Raw genomic sequence first — 12357 nt, 5'->3', positions numbered from 1 at the left:
GGGGTATAAATAGTACTGTGGGTACTGATCTCCCCTCAGTTCCCGCCTGTGGGCATGAAGTAAAGACCTACGTATAGTCCCTACCTCCAACCAGTAAAGACCTGTTTTATTGTTACTGATTAAGTCTGAGTATTAATTACTTGAACAACTCACAGATTTAACAACCACGTAATAGTAATGGGTCTGATCCACAGCGATGTTCCTGATCGCGAACTGGGCTTCAGCCTGGATGAACTATGCGGTAGGCTGTTGCTCCCAGAACTGTGGTAGCTTCAAGGCAACGGCGTTCGTTTCCATGTTCAGTAACTTCTGCGAAAACCGTTCGCAAAAGTCGGGGTCACCAATGTAGGAATGTCTAGTTCCTATCCAAAGACTGAAGCCCACTCAGGCGATCAAATAAATAAGGTTTAATGAAAACTAACAGAGTTTAACAGATAACTACAGGAGAACATCGAATACAGGACTAGTCGGTTCGGATGCTCCACGAGGACTGCTTGGGTGGTCCCGTGGCCGACGTCATGACGTCATCACGTTTTTCCCGCCGGTCGGGGATCACGTGATGAACGGCGTGACATCATCGCGTTTACCCGCGCCCTTAAAGTGATCGCGCGCTGTACAGATAAACAGTGAAAACAAAGATACAGGCTAGGCTGTAGCTAACATGTTATTTAAAGGGAATTATATACAACTGATCGGAGTCCCTTAGTGGCTCCGCCACACTAACACCATTTCCCTACAAATACTGATTTCTTTCAGTTCCTCCCTCTCATTAGACCCTATGTTCCCCGACATCTCTGGGAGGTTATTTGTGTCCTCCGTTGTGAAGATCAGAGGGACCTTGGTGTGCATGTACATAGATTCCTGAAGGCAGCAGGACAGGTAGATAAGGTGGTTAAAAAGGCATATGGGATACTTGCCTTCATTAGCCGAGGCATAGAATATAAAAACAGGGAGGTTCCTATGGAGCTGTGCAAAACGCTAGTTAGGCCACAGCTGGAGTACTGTGTGCAGTTCTGGTCGCCACACTATAGGAAGGATGTGATTGCATTGGAGAGGGTGCAGAGGAGATTTACCAGGATGTTACCTGGGCTGGAGCGCTGCAGTTATGAAGAGAGACTGGACAGGCTGGGGTTGTTTTCCTTAGAGCAGAGAAGGCTGAGGGGGGACCTGATTGCGGTGTACAAAATTATGAGGGGCATAGATAGGGTAGATAGAAAGGAACTTTTCCCCTTAGTAGAGGGGTCAATAACCAGGGGGCATAGTTTCAAGGTAAGGGGCAGGAGGTTTAGAGGGGATTTGAGGAAAAACTTTTTCACCCAGAGGGTGGTTGGAATCTGGAAATCACTGCCTGAAAGGGTGGTAGAGGCAGGAACCCTCACAACATTCAAGAAGCATTTAGATGAGCACTTGAATGCCATAGCATACAAGGCTATGGACCAAGTGCTGGAAAATGGGATTAGAATAGACAGGGCTTGATGGCCGGCGCGGACACGATGGGCCGAAGGGCCTCTTTCTGTGGTGTATAACTCTATGGGCAGGATTTTCATTGGGCCGTGGAGGCGGGTAGGAGGCGTGTGGGGGGTTAAAATCCCGAAATCAGGGGGCACGAACCCATCCCGCCCCCAACCCGCCTCCATGCCAGTTTCAAAGGAGGCGGATACCCGACCTGTGCTGGGAACCGCCTCCCCGAGGCGGGAAGGGATTAGTGCCAATTAACTGCCTGATAACAGGTAGTTAACAGGCAGTTTTTAGCCTAATCCCTATTTTTATCCCTGAAATGTGGGATTCCCGACGGCTCCAAACCACGCCAAGTTGGCGAGGCGGGCCGTCGGGCTGAAGGGCTTGGAGGGTTCGAGATGTCCGGTGTTCAGGTGAGTGATGGGTGCATGAGTGCAGAGGTAAGTGTGTTTGGTGTGTTTAAAGTGTTTAAAGAAGTTTTACTTACCTTTACTTACCTTTACAGCCTTCCTTCCTTCAGGTCTCGGGAGTCCCTCATCTCACCGGCACAGAAAGCAGAATGGCCGCGAGCTGTCAAAATCTGCAGCATTCTGCTTTCTGTTCTGGAGAGATTTCTAACTGAGTCTGAGAGGAAGGAATTAACTTAGAGTACAGACTGTCAGTGTTTGACAGCTTCAAACAGCTGTCGAACGTTGATATTTCATCTGTCAAAAGCTCTTGACAGATGAAATGTCAATCTGTGACGTCACTTGTTGCCGGGTGGCCCTTAATTGGCCTGCTGAGCCCACTGGGCGGGCTCAACAAGGTCAATCAAGTGAAAATCGCGTGGGTTGGCTACAACTCGATGGAGGCGGGACTACAACCCCGAAGGTTGTAGCCCCGCCTCCATCACACCTCCAGTATCAAAATCCAGCCCCTGGACTCTATGTAAGATAGTGAGAGTCAGCAGAGGATGCAAAGGACATCACCATCCTCAGCCCACCTCCGCACATCTGCAGCACCACCAGCACTGCTGCAAAGCTCCCCCAAACACTCAGAACACTCGAGTCCTCTGACTGGCACCAGCTAACTCCGCACAGATCCCTATTGGAGCCTGGGACTGTCTTCTATTGTGTAGCTCGGTTACCAGTGGGTTCACTGATTCATGGAAGATGTCCGAATGGTGGGCGGGAGGGGTGGGGGGAAGGAGGGAGGGGAAAGGAGGGAGGGGGAAGGAAGGAGGGGGGAGGGAGGGAGGGGGAAGAAGGGAGGGAGGAGGAGGGAGGGGGAAGGAGGGACGGGAAAGGAGGGAGGGGGAAGGAGGAAGGGGGGAAGATGGGGAGTGAAGGAGGAATGGGGAAGGAGGGCGGGGGAAGGAGGGAGGGGGGAGGGAGGAAGGGGGAAGGAGGGACGGGGAAGGAGGGCGGGGGAAGGAGGGAGAGGGGAGGGGGGGGAAGGAGGGAGGGGGGAGGGAGGGAGAGGGAAGGAGGGAGGGGGAAGGAGCGACGGGGAAGGAGGGAGGGAGGAAGCAGGGATGGGGGAAGGAGGGAGGTGGAAGGAGGAAGGGGGAAGGTGGGGGGGAAGGAGGGAGGGGGTGAAGGAGGGGGGTGAGGGAGGTAGAAGGAGGGGGGGGAGGAGGGTGAAGGAGGGGGTGAAGGAGGGAGGGGGAAGGAGGGAGGGAGAAAGGAGGGAGGGGAAGGAGGGAGGGGGAAGGAGGGAGGGGAAGGAGGGAGGGGGAAGGAGGGAGGGAGGAAGGAGGGAGGGGGAAGGAGGGAGGGGGAAGGAGTGGGGTTAAGTGGGGTTGCGGGAGGGAGGGGGCAATAGTTACAAGGTGCATTGTCAGGGCCAATAGGGCTCGGTATCCCCAGGTATTATTCCATTGGTGTTTCAAGGCCCTTGTTTAAAATTAGCGCCAATGAGTCCTGCCAACGTCAAGCGGTGGGTAACACTGGGTAATGTGACAATGTGAAATACGGCCAGAAACCGGCACCAAAAGCCAAGCCGCCCTCTCCATTCTCCTTCCATATTGCCCCCTCCATATTGCTGCCTATATGCCCTCCATATGCCCCGCATATTGGCCCCCATTTAATATCCATATTGCCCCCTATATACCCTTCCTATTGCCCCCTATATGCAATCAATACACCCTGCAATAAAACTGAAAATGCTGGCAACACTCAGCAGGTCAGGCAGGATCCGTGGAGAGAGAAACAGAGATAACGGGCTGGATGTAGTCAGTGTGGGCGGGCTGGGGCGTGTCAGTGTGGGCGGGCTGGGGCGTGTCAGTGTGGGCGGGCTGGGGCGTGTCAGTGTGGGCGGGCTGGGGCGTGTCAGTGTGGGCGGGCTGGGGCGTGTCAGTGTGGGCGGGCTGGGGCGTGTCAGTGTGGGCGGGCTGGGGCGTGTCAGTGTGGGCGGGCTGGGGCGTGTCAGTGTGGGCGGGCTGGGGCGTGTCAGTGTGGGCGGGCTGGGGCGTGCCAGTGTGGGCGGGCTGGGGCGTGCCAGTGTGGGCGGGCTGGGGCGTGTCAGTGTGGGCGGGCTGGGGCGTGTCAGTGTGGGCGGGCTGGGGCGTGCCAGTGTGGGCGGGCTGGGGCGTGCCGGTGTGGGCGGGCTGGGGCGTGTCAGGTGGTTTTCGTGTCAGGACCCCAACTCCGATGTGAAGTGGGAGAAAAGTGCGATTTGGGCAGTTGATTTCCAGCGTGTGGGAACCCCTGGCCCAATTAGTCTTTCCATCCTGAAAGTCGCCTCCGATGACGTCATCAGTGCTGCTGGAGTTAAGGCCTGCAAGCAGCCTTGCTTCTTCTGGAGACTGGAAACGCTTTGGACATTGTATGAAGGACTTCATTTACCGACCATGTCCACCAGCAAGCAAGAGTGTGCACCTCGGTTTGATGAGCCCTCCCTCCAAGCTCTGGTGCAGGGAGCAAGATCTAATAAGGAGGTGCTCTTCCTTTCCTCAGGGAGAAAAAAGCCACCACAACAGATTAAAGCTGTGTGGCTGCAAGTGGTCCAGGAGGCCAACTCCATATCGATGAGCCGCAGAACCTGGCTGCAGTGCAGGAAAAGGTTTCATGACCTTCTCCACACAGGAAAAGTGAGCATGAATTTCTCATCACCCTCAATCTCATCCCCATCGCCTCTCCTCACCAGCACTCTGCTTTGCCAACCTCTTCCTCCACATCCCACTTGACACTGACATCCCTGCACCCTTACCCATTCCCTCTCTCTCTATGGTCACATTCACTTAACCATTCGACCATGCAGCCCTCACACTCCCTATCACTGTGATGCAATGACAACAACTTACAACACACAGGGAGGGCCCTTTGTCTCCTTCTAAGCATCTATGCTATGGATTCTCTACACTCACTCCTTCATTCTCACTCAAACTCCACTTGTGTCCCTCATTGCAGGAAAAGAGAGCCCACAATAAGAGGGAAAGAGTGAGGACAGGAGGATGTTGGTGGCAGACAACAAGGAAGTGGGGGCTCCTCTCCAAGCACTCACACGACCATGCCACTGCAGAGCACTCAGTCAGAGCCCCACCAGAGTCCACATCCAACTGAGATCGGCGTCTCAACCCCTGCACAGCCGCAGGGGCAGCAGACTGTTGCCCAGCCCTCACAGGTTCGCAATCCCAGAGGACGCCCGCCAAAGGTGTCGAGACAGGAGCAGCAAGAAAGTGAGCAAGGGGCCTCCACATCTGCTGAAGCCACAGGGGAAGCACCACGTAGGAGCACACGTAAGAGCAAGATAATGCACAAGTAGTCACAAGGGTAGTCACTTGGGTGTAATGTTGTGTTTAATTTTGAAAAGCCAATAGTTGCTTATTGTCATAAAAAATTCTGATGGCAAACTGTTGCAGTTGTGGAGTGTGTCATTTCGCTAATGGGAATTCCACATTGAGGGCTTAGGGCGACTTGCAATTGTCAGTATGGTGGTCAGAGTGATAGGAATCCGCAGGTTCTTGGCCATTGTCGGTGGTCTGATAAGAAGGTGCGAGGCAAAAGTGTTTGATTGTGCAGGCTAAGCAAATCTGGCCAAGATGAGTGCGTCCCTTGCATCCCGGGCAGTAATGTGGTCGCGCGCTGGCGCCTTCTGGCCTGTGCAGCTTCAGGTGGGTGAGCAGCAGCTTGGCGCTCCTGTTGTTGCTGCTGCTGTTGGTGCTGCTGTTGTTCATGGTTCTGCTGCTGCCACGGCTGGTCTTCGTCTGAATCTGATGTCCAGGAGGAAAGGAAATAAATGGTTCCCATGCTTCTGGTATATGCCTCAGTTGAGGGAGCGCTCAGTCAAGGTGGTGAGGGAGGTTTCCCAGGAGATCACACTGGAGACGGGTGTCAGGCTCCAAACTTCCACAACAATGGGTATGCCTGCTAAAAGCTCCCCCAGACCTGAGACAACAAAGTTCTGCCACCTGCAAATGATGATTGCTGAAAACTCCTTTTTAATGGTGGAGCTGCAGCTGTTAGTAAGCAGTCCACTTGTGAGGCCGCCAGGATTACCTGGCATGTTCCAGAGGAGACGTGCAGGACATGGGAAAGTGGTAAAACCAGAAAGGCCTCTCAAAATCAGAATATAGAGGCAATTAACTGGTTGTTAGGGGCCTCAAGGGCCTATCCCGCCTCTTGGAGGTGGGATGGAAATGGGGTCAGAAAACACACATTTGAGGAAATTGCTCGGAGGCGGGATGGAGGTGGGATCGGGCCCGCCCGCCTTGTTTGCTATTTTACCACCTCACACGCCTCCAATCCCGCCTCCTCGGGCCTGGCAAAATCGAGCCCAACGTTTCAGGTCGATGACCCTTTGTCAGAACTGGAAAAAGTTGGAGATGAAACAGGTTTTAAGCAGATGCAGGGGCAGGGAGAGGGGGAAGGGGTTGAAGATACTAAAGGCACAGTCTGTGCTAGGATTGAAGGCAGGAGAGATTAAATGTTGCAAATGGGGATGGCAGAATCATCAACAGCTGCCACCTGAAATAATGGGGGGTGGTTCTGGTCTGAAATTGTTGAACTCTATGCTGAGTCCGGAAGGCTGCAAAGTGCGTAATCGGAAGATGAGGTGCTGTTCCTCGAGATTACGCTGAGCTTCTGTGGAACAATGCAAAAGGCCAAGGACGGTGAGGTCCGAGTGGGAATGGAGCGGTGAATTAAAGTAACAGACGACCGGAAGCTCGGGGTCGCCCTTACGGACTGAACGGAGGTGTTCCGCAAAGTGGTCACCCAATCTGCGTTTGGTCTCCCCAGTGTAGAGGAGATCACATCGTGAGCAGCGAATACAGTATACTAGATTGCAAGAAGTACAAGTAAATCGCTGTTTCACCAGCATATAGGTAGGACAAAGAAAGAGGTACTGCTGAGAGAGTTTGAGCAGCTACAGACTAAATTAAAAAGCAAAACCACAAAGGTCATAATCTCTGGATTACTACCGGAGCCACGAGAAATTGGCATAGGGTCAATAGGATCAGGGAGGTGAATGCGTGGCTCAAAGATTGGTGTGGGAGAAGTGGGTTTCGATTCGTGGGGCGCTGGCACCAGTACTGGGGAAAGAGGGAGCTGTTCCGTTGGGACGGGCTACACTTGAACCATGCTGGGACCAGAGTTCTAGCGAATCGAATAACTAGGGAGGTAGATAGGGCTTTAAACTAAATAATGGGGGGAGGGTCCCGGTGGAGAGAAATCTAGAATGCTAAAGAGAAAAGACAAGGAAGCAGTACAGGAAAGTGATTGGGGTAAGGATAACTAGATTGTGTCAGGAAGGGACAGAGCGTACAAACAAAGGAGTGCACTAACAAATAGGGTCCGGGTAAGAAAACATGGTAATAAGACAAATAGGGCCATAGTACAAAAAAATGTTAAGATGTCTAAAAATGTTAAAATGACAAATCTAAAGGCACTGTGTCAGACTGCTTACAGAAGCTCAGCACCCACGGACCAGTTGAACCAGGAACACTCCTCGCCACGATGGACGTCTCGGCACTCTACACCAGTATCCCCCACGATGACGGCATCGCTGCGACAGCCTCAGTACTCAACACCAACAACAGCCAATCTCCAGACGCCATCCTACAACTCATCCGCTTCATCCTTGACCACAATGTCTTCACCTTCGACAACCAGTTCTTTACCCAAACACACGGAACAGCCATGGGGACCAAATTCGCACCCCAATACGCAAACATCTTCATGCACAAGTTCGAGCAAGACTTCTTCGCTGCACAGGATCTCCAACCAACGCTATACACCAGATACATCGACGACATTTTCTTCCTATGGACCCACGGCGAAGAATCACTGAAAAGACTACACGATAACATCAACAAGTTCCATCCCACCATCAAACTCACCATGGACTACTCCTCAGAATCAGTCTCATTCCTGGACACACGAATCTCCATCAAAGACGGACACCTCAGCACTTCACTCTACCGCAAGCCCACGGACAACCTCACGATGCTTCACTTCTCCAGCTTCCACCCTAACCACGTTAAAGAAGCCATCCCCTATGGACAAGCCCTGCGAATACACAGGATCTGCTCAGACGAGGAGGAACGCGATGGACACCTACAGACACTGAAAGATGCCCTTGTAAGAACGGGATATGATGCTCGACTCGTCGATCGACAGTTCCGACGGGCCACAGCGAAAAATTGCATAGACCTCCTCAGAAGACAAACACGGGACACAACCAACAGAGTACCCTTCGTCGTCCAGTACTTCCCCGGAGCGGAGAAACTACGCCATGTTCTTCGCAGCCTTCAACATGTCATCGATGACGACGAACACCTCGCTAAGGCCATCCCCACGCCTGCACTACTCGCTTTCAAACAGCCGCCTAACCTCAAACAGACCATCGTTCGCAGCAAATTACCCAGCTTTCAGGAGAACAGCGACCACGACACCACACAACCCTGCCACAGCAACCTCTGCAAGACATGCCAGATCATCAACACAGATACCATCATCACACGTGAGGACACCACCCACCAGGTATATGGTACATACTCATGTGACTCGGCCAACGTTGTCTACCTCATACGTTGCAGGAAAGGATGCCCCGGAGCATGGTACATCGGCGAGACCATGCAGACACTGCGACAACGGATGAACGGACACCGCGCAACAATCACCAGGCAGGAGTGTTCCCTCCCAGTCGGGGAACACTTCAGCAGTCAAGGACATTCAGCCTCCGATCTTCGGGTAAGCATTCTCCAAGGTGGCCTTCAAGACACACGACAACGCAAAATCGTCGAGCAGAAACTGATAGCCAAGTTCCGCACCCATGAGGACGGCCTTAACCGAGATCTTGGGTTCATGACACGCTACATGTAACCCCACCTGATGCAGGGTCATCCAGACTCGAGTCGACATTGGCTTGTTCTCTCTACACAGATGCGGCCGGACCTGCTGTGATTTCCAGCCAAAAAAAATGTTTTTTGTCTGTTTTTTTGTTTTTCATACAGACCCCAGCATCTGCAATATTTGACCCCTTGTGACCCCACCTCATTGTTCTTTGATGTAATGTTTTCCTGACTGACCTGTTTGGACACCATTCACACCTTTGACTGCTGTGATTATCTCTCTGCCGAGGTGTGATAAATGGCAGTTGGAAAGGTTACCTGTAAACATCTGACATGATTCTCTGACTATATAAGCTGTGTCTTTATGCATTTCTCCACTTCACCTGAAGAAGGAGCAGCGCTCCGAAAGCTTGTGATTTCAAATAAAGCTGTTGGACTATAACCTGGTGTTGTGTGACTTCTTACTGTGTCTGAATGCATGAAGCATTCATAATAAGGTAGACGCATTAACAGCGCAAATAGATGTAAACAAATACGATATAATTGCGATTACGGAGACATGGCTGCAGGGTGACCAAGGCTGGGAGCTGAATATCTAAGGATATTCGATATTTAGGAAGGAGAGGCAAAAAGGAAAAGGAGGTGGGGTGACGTTGTTAGTAAAGGATGAAATCAGAGCAATAGTGAGAAAGGATATTGGCTCAGAAAATCAAGATGTAGAATCAGTCTGGGTGGAGCTAAGAAGCACCAAAGGGCAGAAAATATTGGTGGGAGTTGTCTATTGGCCTCCAAACAGTAGTGGTAATGCAGAGGATGGCATCAAACAGGAAATTAGAGATGAATGTAACAAGGGTACTACAGTAATCATAGGAGACTTTAATCTACATATAGACTGGCCAAACCAAATTAGCAATAATACTGTGGAGGATGAATTCCTGGAGTGTGTACGAGATGGTTTTTTAGACCAGTACGTTGAGGAGCCAACTAGGGAACAGGCTATCCTAGATTGGGTATTGTGCAATGAGAAGGGGTTAATTAATAATCTTGTTGTGCGGTGTCCTTTAGGGAAGAGTGACCATAACATGATAGAATTCTTCATTAAGATGGAAAGTGAAGAAGTCCAATCTGAAACTAGGGTCCTAAATCTAAACAAAGGAAACTACGAAGGTATGAGGAGTGAGTTGGCTATGATAGATTGGGAAGCTTCATTAAAAGGCACGACGGTGGATAGGCAATGGCTAACATTTAAGGAACGAATGCATGAATTGCAACAGTTATACATTCCTTTCTGGCACAAAAACACAAAAGGAAAAGCGGCCCAACCATGGCTAACAAAAGAAATTAAGGATAGTATTAGATCCAAAGAGGAGTCATATAAAGTTGCCATAAAAAGTAACAAGCCTGAGGATTGGGAGCAGTTTAGAATTCAGCAAAAAAAGAGCAAGAGTTTGATTAAGAGGGGAAAATAGAGTATGAGAGTAAACTTGCAAGGAACATAAAAGTGGATTGTAAAAGCTTCTACAAGTATGTAAAAAGAAAAAGATTAGTGAAGACAAATGTAGGTCCCTTACAGTCTGAAACGGGAGAATTTATAATGGGGAACAAGGAAATGGCTGAGCAATTAAACAAATACTCTGGTTCTGTCTTCACAGAAGAGGACACAAAAAACTTCCCAGAAATGCTCGGGAACCAAGGGTCTAGTGAGAAGGAGGAATTAAAGGAAATCAATATTAGTAAAAAAAATAGTGCTGGAGAAATTAATGGGACTGAAAGTTGATAAATCCCCAGGGCCTGATAATCTGCATCCCAGAGTACTGAAAGAGGTAGCCATGGAAATAGTGGATGCATTGGTTGTCATCTTCCAAAATTCTATAGATTATGGAACAGTTCCTGCAGATTGGAGGGTGGCAAATGTAACCCCACTATTTAAAAAAGGAGGGAGAGAGAAAACAGGGAACTACAGACCGGTTAGCCTAACATCAGTAGTAGGGAAAATGCTAGAGTCTATTATAAAGGATGTGATAACAGGACACTTAGAAAATATCAACGGGATTAGACAAAGCCAACATGGATTTATGAAAGGGAAATCCTGTTTGACAAACCTACTGGAGATTTTTGAGGATATAACTGGTAGAATAGATAAGGGGGAACCAGTGGATGTGGTGTATTTGGATTTACAGAAGGCCTTTGATAAAGTTCCACATAAGAGGTTAGTGTGCAAAATTACAGCACATGGGATTGGGGGTAATATACTGGCATGGATTGAAAATTGGTTAACAGACAGGAAACAGAGAGTAGGAATAAATGGGTCTTTTTCCGGGTGGCAGGCGGTGACTAGTGGGGTACCGCAGGGATCAGTGCTTGGGCCCCAGCTATTCACAATATATATCAATGATTTGGATGAGGGAACCAAATGTAATATTTCCAAGTTTGCTGATGACACAAAGCTAGGTGGGATTGTGAGTTGTGAGGAGGATGCAAAGAGGCTTCAAAGCGATTTAGACAAGTTGAGTGAGTGGGCAAATACATGGCAGATGCAGTATAATGTGGATAAATGTGAAGTTATCCACTTCGGTAGGAAAAACAGAAAGGCAGAGTATTATTTAAATGGTGATAGATTGGGGAATGTTGATGTACAAAGGGACCTGGGTGTCCTTGTACACCAGTCACTGAAAGCAAACATGCAGGTGCAGCAAACAGTAAGGAAGGCAAATGGTATGTTGACCTTCATTGTAAGAGGATTTGAGTACAGGAGCAAGGATGTCTTACTACAGTTATACAGGGCCTTGGTGAGACCACACCTGGAGTACTGTGTACAGTTTTGGTCTCCTTACCTAAGAAAGGATACACTTGCTGTCATGAATCTTACCATTCATGCAGAAATGACTCATGAGATAACACTGGGTGGCCAGCTGATGGCGCCGTCCAGGGAAATTAATAATACTCGGGCGTGGGCCCAGCTTGCTCAGGACTTTTTGTAACCAGGAACTAGTGATGTAACTAGAACTCATGGTTGTGAAACAGTTGATTAACGACTTGGTTTATACTCAGACGAAGTGCTTAGTAGTTTTCTTACATCACTTGCCATAGAGGGAGTGCAGCGAAGGTTCACCAGACTGATTCCTGGGATGGCAGGACTGTCATATGAGGAGTGATTGGGTCAACTAGGCCTGTAATCACTAGAGTTTAGAAGAATGAGAGGGGATCTCATTGAAATGTATAAAATTCTGACAGGGCTAGACAGACTGGATGCAGGGAGGATGTTCCCCCTGTCTGGGGGGTCTAGAACGAGGGGCCTCCCAAATATGTCGGGGAACATAGGGTCTAATGAAAGGGAGGAACTGATAGAAATCAGTATTTGTAGGGAAATGGTGTTAGGGAAATTGATGGGATTGAGGGCCGATAAATCCCCAGGGCCTGATAATCTACATCCTAGGGTACTTAAGGGAGTGGCCCTAGAAATAGTAGATGCATTGCTGGTCATCTTCCAACATTTGATAGACTCTGGAACAGTACCCATGGATTGGAGGGTAGCTAATGTTACCCCACTGTTCAAAAAGTGTGGTAGAGAGAAAACGGGGAATTACAGACCGGTAAGCCTGACATCGGTAGTGGGGAAAATGCTA

This window comes from Somniosus microcephalus, chromosome 3, assembly GCF_052327205.1.
Source record: "Somniosus microcephalus isolate GS21.2 chromosome 3, FLI_Smic_1.0, whole genome shotgun sequence".
Lineage (NCBI taxonomy): Eukaryota > Metazoa > Chordata > Chondrichthyes > Squaliformes > Somniosidae > Somniosus > Somniosus microcephalus.
Note: the sequence above shows the minus strand (reverse complement) of the source record.